This window comes from Cebus imitator, unplaced genomic scaffold, assembly GCF_001604975.1.
Source record: "Cebus imitator isolate Cc_AM_T3 unplaced genomic scaffold, Cebus_imitator-1.0 Scaffold305, whole genome shotgun sequence".
NCBI classification, from domain to species: Eukaryota; Metazoa; Chordata; class Mammalia; order Primates; family Cebidae; genus Cebus; species Cebus imitator.
The window spans coordinates 2,669,496-2,678,018 of record NW_016107620.1 but is presented as its reverse complement, the minus strand read 5'-3'; the positions used below and the strand labels follow the sequence as shown (position 1 = coordinate 2,678,018).

The following is an 8,523-nucleotide window of genomic DNA, read 5'->3' as shown; positions in this document are numbered from 1 at the left end:
GAAATACCATTTGACACAGCAATCCCATTACTGGGTATATACTCAAAGGTTTATAAATCATTCTATTATAAAGACACATGCACACATATGTGCTTTGTGGCAGTGTTTATAATAGCAAAGACTTGGAACCAATCCTAGTGCCCATCAATGATAGACTGGATAAAGAAAATTTGGCACATATACACCATGGAATACAATGCGGCCATAAAAAATGATGAGTTCATGTCCTTTGCAGGGACACGGATTAAGCTGGAAACCATCATTCTCATCAAACTGACCCAAGAACGGAAAATCAAACACCACATGTTCTCACTCATAAGTGGATGTTGAACAATGAGAACACATGGACACAGGGAGGGGAACGTCACACATTGGGGTCTGTTGGAAGGTGGAGGCACTAGGGGAGGGATAGCATAGGGTGGGGTGATTGGGGTGGGATAACATTAGGAGAGATACCTAATGTAGGTGACAGGGGGTTGGATATAGCAAACCACCATGGCATGTGCATACCTATGTAACAATTCTGCATGATCTATGTAACAGTTCTGGAGATGTACTCCAGAACTTAAAGTATAATTTAAAAAAGAACAATTTGTGCCCAATAAATGACTAACCTGACATAGCGGTAACCCCTCAGTAGCCAGACTAAAAGATCAAAACGAGAAGAAAAAATAAATGGATTCAGGACAAAGGAGGTTACATATTGCAGAAAAAAATATTCACACAATCAATTTAGTAAAATTGTTAAATAAATAAATGAACCAACCAACAGGAAACAACACCACAATAACAACTGTTTAATGTTAGAAGTTTACAAGTTGCTACAATTTATTACCTGAATAGTCTCTTTTTAAACAAAAAGTTATGAGACAGAAAGAGACAGAAAAGTGTGATACATACTAATGAGGGGGCAGGAAGCAGGCAAAAAAAAAAAACTGCCTGCAAAAGGGTCCAGGTGTCAGATTTTTAAAAGACTTTAAGGTAGCCATTATAAAGACGTTATAAGAACTAAAGGAAATAATGCTTAAAATAGTAAAGGAAGGTATGAAAACAATGTTTTATCAAATACAGAATATGGTTGAAGAGGTAAAAATAATAAAAATGATCAATAAAAGTTATTTTATTGTAAATTGACAATTTATAATTGTATATATTCATGCGATAAAAAATGAGGTAATGATTTACGAATACAGTGCAAAAAAACCCTAAATCAAGATAATTAACATATCTATCACCTCAAATACTTATGTTTTGTAATAAGAACATTTGGAAATTACTCTTGGCACTTTTGAAATGTAAAGTATACAATTAATATCTATATTAACTGGTCACTCAATAGATCTCAAAAAAAAACTACTTTTGTACTTTCTATGCTGTATCTATGAGTTAAATTGTTTTAGATTCCAAATATAAATGAGAACATGCGATATTTGTCTTTTTGTCTCTGGCTTACTTAGAATAACATTTTTCACTTTGATAAAAGTAAAACTTCAGCTGGATTCAGTTTAAAGAAGTTTAATTGAGCAATGAACAATTTGTGAATAGAGCAGCTCCCAGAATCACAGCAGATTCACAGAGACGCTAGCACAGCCATGAGTTGGAAGAAGACTTATAGACAAAGAAGAAAAAAAAGATAATTGACATACAGAAATTAGTAGTGAGGTACAGAACAGCAGGATGTGTTACAGGTTGGTGTTTGCCTTACTTGAACACAGTTTGAACACTCAGCAGTGTATGAATGGTGAAAGTACCATTGCTGGGATTGGCCAAGGCTCAGCTGTTGCTACAGGTGCATATTCCTAAGTTAGGTTTCCAATCTTGTCTACCTATTAACTTACGTTGCAATTTGTCCAGTAGGACTCAAATATAGAAGTACAGAGTTCTTCTCAGGCTGTCTTTAGTTTGCTTTAACAATTTTCCCATTTTGGTCATTTTCTCAATTTACTGTCCTACCTTAGGGGTATATCAGCTCTCCGGCTTTGTGTCATAATCTTGTTTAAAGAGACCCTGATCGATTTTTGCTTCCACAAGATATCACGGTGGTCCAACACATTGATGACATTATGCTAACTGGATCCAGTGAGCAAGAAGTAGCAAAAACACTGGACATATTGTTGAGACATTAGTGTTCCAGAAGATGGAAAATAAATCCAATGAAAACTCAGGGACCTTCTACCTCAGTAAAATTTCCAGGGGTCTAATGGTGTCAGGCCTGTCAAGATATTCCTTCTAAGATGAAGGATAAGTTGCTGCATTTTGCCTCTCCTACAACCAAGAAAGAGTCACAATGTCTAGTGGGTCTATTTGGATTTTGAAGGCAACAGGTTCACCCCTTGAATGAAGGGGAGGCCTGGTCTCCTTGACAAAGGATCCCACCACACTACTGACAATTTATGCTGTTAATCTTTCTCCCATTCTTCCAGAAGGAGACCTCTGGTCTTTCACCAGGGTAACTGTGGACTGGGGAAAGGGAAATGATCAGACCTTCAGGGGACTGCTGAACACTGGCTCTTAGCTAATGTTGATTCCAGGTGATCCAAAATGTCATTGTGGTCTTCCAGTTAAAGTATAGTATAGTATGCAATTAGTATGGAGGTCAGGTAATTAATGGAGTTTTACCTCAGCTCTAACTTTCAGTGAGTCCAGTGTGTCCCTGGACTCATCTTGTGGTCATTTCCTCTGTGGGAGAATGTATAATTGACACAGACATACTTAGCACCTGGTAGAACCCCGACATTGGCTCCCTTACTGGTAGAGAGAGGGATATGGTGGCAAAGGCCAAATGTAAGCCAACAGAGCTTCCTCTACCTAGAAAAATAGTAAATCAAGAACAGTATCACATCCCTGTAGGGATTGTGGGGATTAGTGCCACCATCAAGGACTTGAAAGGTGCAGGGGTGGTGATTCCCACTTCCCTGTTCAATTCTTCCATTTGACCTATGAAGAAGATAGATGGACCTTGGAGAATGACAATGGATTACCATAAGTTAACTAAGTGGTGACTCCAATTGCAGCTGCTGTACCCGATGTGGTTTTATTGCTTGAGCAAATTAACACATCTCCTGGTACCTGCTATGCAGCCATTTACTTGGAAAATGCTTTTTCCTCCATTCCTGTCCATAAGGTCCACCAGAAGAAATTTACCTTCAGCTGGCATACCAGGGTATAGGAAATAAATCTGACTAAAATTCAGGGAACTTCTGCCTCAGTATGATTTCTAGGGGTCCAATGGTGTAGGGCCTGTCGAGATATTCCTTCTAAGGTGAAGGATAAGTTGTTGCCTTTGGCCCCTCCTACAACCAAGAAAGAGGCATAACACCTAGTGGGCCTATTTGGATTTTGAAGGCAACACATTTCTCATTTGGGTGTATTACTCTGGCCCATTAATTGAGTGACCGAAAAGGCTTTGAGTAGGGTCCTGAGCAGGAGAAGGCTCTGCAACAGGTCCAGGTTGCCATGCAAGCTGCTCTGTCACTTGGGACATGTGACCCAGCAGATCTAATGGTGCATGAGGTGTCAGTGACAGGGAAACTGTTTGGAGCCTTTGGCAGGTCCTCATAAGTAAATCAGAGTGGAGGCCTCTAGGATTTTGGAGCAAAGCTCTGCCACCTTCTGCACATAACTACTCTCCTTTTGAGAGACAGCTCTTGGCCTGTTACTGTGCTTTGGTAGAAACTGAACATTTGACTAAGCGTCATCAAGTCACCATGTGACCTGAACTGCCTGTCATGAACTGGGTGCTTTCTGACCCATTTAACCACAAAGTGGATCATGCACAGCAGCATTTCATCATCAAATGGAAGTGGTATATATGTGATGGGGCTTAAGCAGATCCTGAAGGGACAAGTAAGTTACATGAGGAAGTGGCTGAAATGCTGTTGTTCTCTACTCTTGCCACCCTGCCTTCCCTCTCCCAGCCTGCACTGATGGCCTCATGTGGAGTTCCTATGATCAGTTGACAGAGGAAGAGAAAACCAGGGCCTGGTTCACAGATGGTTTTACATGATAGGAAGGGACTGCCCAAAATTGGACAGCTGCAGGACTATAACCCTTTTCCAGGACATCCATGAAGGACAGTAGTGAAGAGAAATCTTCCCAGTGGGCAGAACTTTGAATGATGCACCTGGTTTTGCACTTTGCATGGAAGAAATGGCTAGATCTGTGATTATGTACTGGTTCAGGGGCCATAACCAATGGTTAACTGTATGGTCAGGGACTTGAAAGAAGCATGATTGGAAAATTGGTGACAAAGAAATCTGGGGAAGAAGTATGTGGATGGACCTCTCTGAATGGTCAAAAACTGTGAAGATATTTATATATCATGTGAGTGTTCACCAGTGAGTAACTTCAGCAGTGGAGGATTTTAATAGTCAAGTGACTAAGATGACCAGCTCTGTGGACACCACTCAGCCTCTTTCCTCAGCGACCCTTGCCGTCACCCGACGGGTCCTTGAACAAAGTGGCCATGGTGGCAGACTATGCATGGGCTCAGCAACATGGACTTCCACTCATCAAGGCTGACCTGGCTATGGCCACTGCTGAGCCTCCAATTTACCAGCAGCAGAGACCAACACTGAGCCCTCCATATGACACCATTCTCAGTGTTATCAGCCAGCTATGTGGTGGCAAGTTGATTATATTGGACCTCTTCCATCATGGAAATGGCAGAGATTTGTCCTCACTGGAATAGACACTCACTCCATTTATGGGTTTGCCTATCCTGCACACAATACTTCTGCCATGACTACCATCTGTGGACTCATGGAATGCTTATTCACCATCATGGTATTCCACACAGCTTTGCTTCTGACTAAGGCACCCACTTTATGGGTAAAGAAGTGTGGCAGTGGGCTCTTAGTCATGGAATTCACTGGTCTTACCATTTTTGCCATCATTCTGAAACAACTGGATTGATAGAATGGTGGAATGGCCTTTTAAAGTCACAATTACAATGCCAAGTAGGCAACAATACTTTGAAGGTTTGAGGCAAAGTTCTCCGGAACTCTGTGTATGCTCTGAATCAGCATCTAATATATGGTTCTATTTCTCCCATTGCCAGGATTCATGGGTCCAGGAATCAAGGGGTGAAGTGGAAGGGGCACCACACACCATCACTCCTAGTGATCCACTAGAAAAATTGTTGATTCCTGTTCCTGTGACATTACATTATGCCAACCTAGAGGTCTTAGGTCCAGAGGGAGGAATGCTACCACCAGGAGACACAACAACGATTCCATTAAACTGGATGTTAAGATTGCCACCTGGACACTTAGGGCTCCTCTTACGTTTAAGTCAATAGTCTAAGAAGGAAGTAATAGTCTTAGCTTGGGTAATTGACTCAGACTGTCAAGAAGAAATCTGTCTACTACTCCACAATGGAGGTAAGGAAGAGTATTCATGGAATACAGGAGATTCATTAGGACATCTCTTAGTATTCCTTTCTTCTAGCTACTTTACATTTTCTGGTCTTTTGTTTAAGTGTTTAATTCCTTTTAATTTGATTTTTGGACTTCATGTGAAACAGGCATCTAATTTTTTTCTGCTATATGTGAATATTTATGTTTCCCAATGTCATTTCTTGAAGGGAATATATTTTCCCATGGTGTATTCTTGGCACCTTTGTCAAAAATTAATTCACTTTACATGCATGGGTTCATTTCTGTGCTCTGTATTCTGTACTATTACTCAACATGTCTATTTTTGCATTAACCATTCTCTTTTAATTACTACAACAGTGTAGTATAGTTTGAAATAAGATAATGTGATGCTTCCAGCTTTGTTTTTTTGCTTAAAATTACTTTTTTTTTTTGTGTGTGTGTGTGTGGTTTCATATGAATTTCAAATTTTTTTATTTCTATGAAAAATGACATTAGAAATGTAATTGAGATTGCATTAAATCTATAGATTGCTTTGGGTAGTATGAATATTTACAAAATATTAACTCTTCCAATTCAGGAACACAAAATGTTTTCCCATTTATTTGTATCTTCTTCAATTTTTTTCCTCAATGTTTTATAGTTTTCAGTGTACAGACCTTTCACCTCTTCAGTTAAGTTTATTCTTAAACAGATTAATTAAATTTTGTAGCTATTATAAGTGGGGTTATTCTCTTGATTTCTTTTATGAATAGTTTATTTTTGGTGAATAGAAATGCTACTAATTTTTACATGTTGATTTTTTATTTTGAAACTTTGCTGTATTCGTTATTAATTCTAACAATCTTTGGGTGGAGTCCTTAGGGTTTTATATATGTAAGATCATGCCATCAGCAAACAGGGACAATTTCCTTCCTTTTTTTGAAATTTCGTATACTTTATTTTTTGTGAGTACATAGTAAGTGTATATATTTATGGGGTGCATGAGATGTTTACACACAAGTATGTAATGTGAAATAAGTGCATCATGAATAAAGGCATATTCATCCCCTCAAGCATTTATTTATTAAATTGCAAAGAATTCAATTACACTCTTTATTTTTTTTTAAATAAATGGTATTTATTTACATTTCACTTACTTTCAAAAGGATGAAAATATATTTATAAAGGAAGTAGTCTCATTTTATTTAACTCATTTATGTTTGACTTAGAATCACAGGTCTAAGGGTAACCAAAGAACTGATCCAGCTCAGCTTTTCATCTTTAGCTAAGACTGAAATTATACCATCGCAGGCAGATGAAAATCTACTCCATTTGTAGATAAATATCAATAAATATATGTGTTATAAAAACACCAGCTTTAGCAAAATCTGTCATAACATCCAATAAATCTGCAATAAAGGACACGGCCATCACAATACAGGACATTAAAAAATTTGTGTGCAACAATAAAAACTGGAATTTATACAGGAGAAATCACAATTGGCTACTAAGTCAAAAGCATCACAGTAACAGTACCCAGTGTCTTTCTTATTCAAGTATACACATTATTTTTAAGACTGAAAGTTAAGTCTTAAGGCTTTAATAAAGATATCAGTAACTGGGATATCTATACAAACAATTATTTAATAAACACCATAAAGAAGAAAACAGATGAAAAATACCCTTAAATTTTGTAACAATTACAAACATGTTAACATTATCACTATATATTTGACTCATAAATTTTAACTGATTTGTACGCTTTAAAAAAAGCATTGCATTTTATAAAAATACTAATTGTTCTACATTTTTTTTTAAAGTAAGATAATCTTTATCTATATTTCAGTAGTCTTTGTTTTATGCTTTTCTTTCTTCCACCACCATATTCTTTCTCTTAACCATCATTCACTGAAAACAACAACAGTGGTCTCTAGCTCCTGTTGATATGGAAGTATTACTACATTAGAAAACTTCTAGTTCTTTGAAATGGTTGGAAAGGGTTCTTTAGTGCCCACATTAGCAGCTGTGGTTTTGGTTTGGGTTTTTCAGGAAACAGAAGTGCTTCGCTTTCTGGTGTAGGAAATCGTTCCTTCTCTTTGCTGGATAGTTTGGCATCTGTTATAACTTCCTCTAACAAGGCTGCCAGAGGTTCTTGAGAGCCATATGATCTTTGATATTCAAATTCCTCTGGACTATTTTGACGGCAAAACGATGGAGCAGATAAAGTGATATCCATATCGGCCCCTGGGTATTTTATCTGGACTTTTCTTAGATGAGCCACACGCTCTTCTATAGAGATCTGCAAGGCCAAAGGGACTTTCAGAATTTCCTGATAATTGTCCATCAGAAATGTTACCAATCTAGCAGCTAATAACTCATCCAAGTCCACTTCATCCTTGGAACACAAGATGCAAGGGAAAATGTCTGAACCATCAGTCTTCTGGTGCCAAAGCCATCACACAGGGGTGGCATCTCTTTGTTTAAGCAAATCCTTGCCATCATCCTTATCAATAGCTGTAATTTCCTCCTATTTTTAGGAGGCAGGAGAAGGCAGCAAATTTGAAATGCTTCAACTGCCACTTTCTCTTTCTATAACAAACCCAGTACACTGACAAAAGCATCAAAAAGATGAAATGTTAGCAGAGGCTCTTTCAAGTGACCATAATAATCAGCTATGGTTTTAAAGACATCTTTTTCAAATCCCAAGTACATAGGCTGCTTCAAATCACAACTGTTGGGCCAATTTGCCAAACACTTCATAGCTGACAGCACCCAATGAGGAAGTTCTTTTGACTTGTCATCAAGAATAACAACTCCCTGCTTGCTAACACTATATACATTATGGATGATGAACTTCGAATTGACAAGTTTGATGTCTAAAACTTTTTCTAAGGAATCCAGGCCAATAATTTTCTGTAAATATGATAACGTCATAGACTTCCATATCTCTTCGACTTTGGCCTCAATTAGCTGTCCGCGGTGAACAAGACAGCAAGCTGGTACCTCTCCAATAGCAATACTGTGACGCTTGTACCACATCTCAGAATTCATCACAACTGGCCTCACTGGGATGTTCTCTTGTGAAGTGCCTGGTGGGGGATCATTCCGTTCTGGAAATTTAATAACATCCTTTTGGTATGGGGGCTTCTTTGGATATGGCTTCAGG

At 38.3% G+C, this 8,523-nt stretch overlaps 1 pseudogene; it reads right to left on the bottom strand.

Moving 5' to 3' along the window:
- Window positions 1-7,314: 7,314 nt before the first annotated feature.
- The window catches only part of LOC108285643, a 31,561-nt pseudogene continuing 30,352 nt past the window's right edge, over window positions 7,315-8,523 (bottom strand).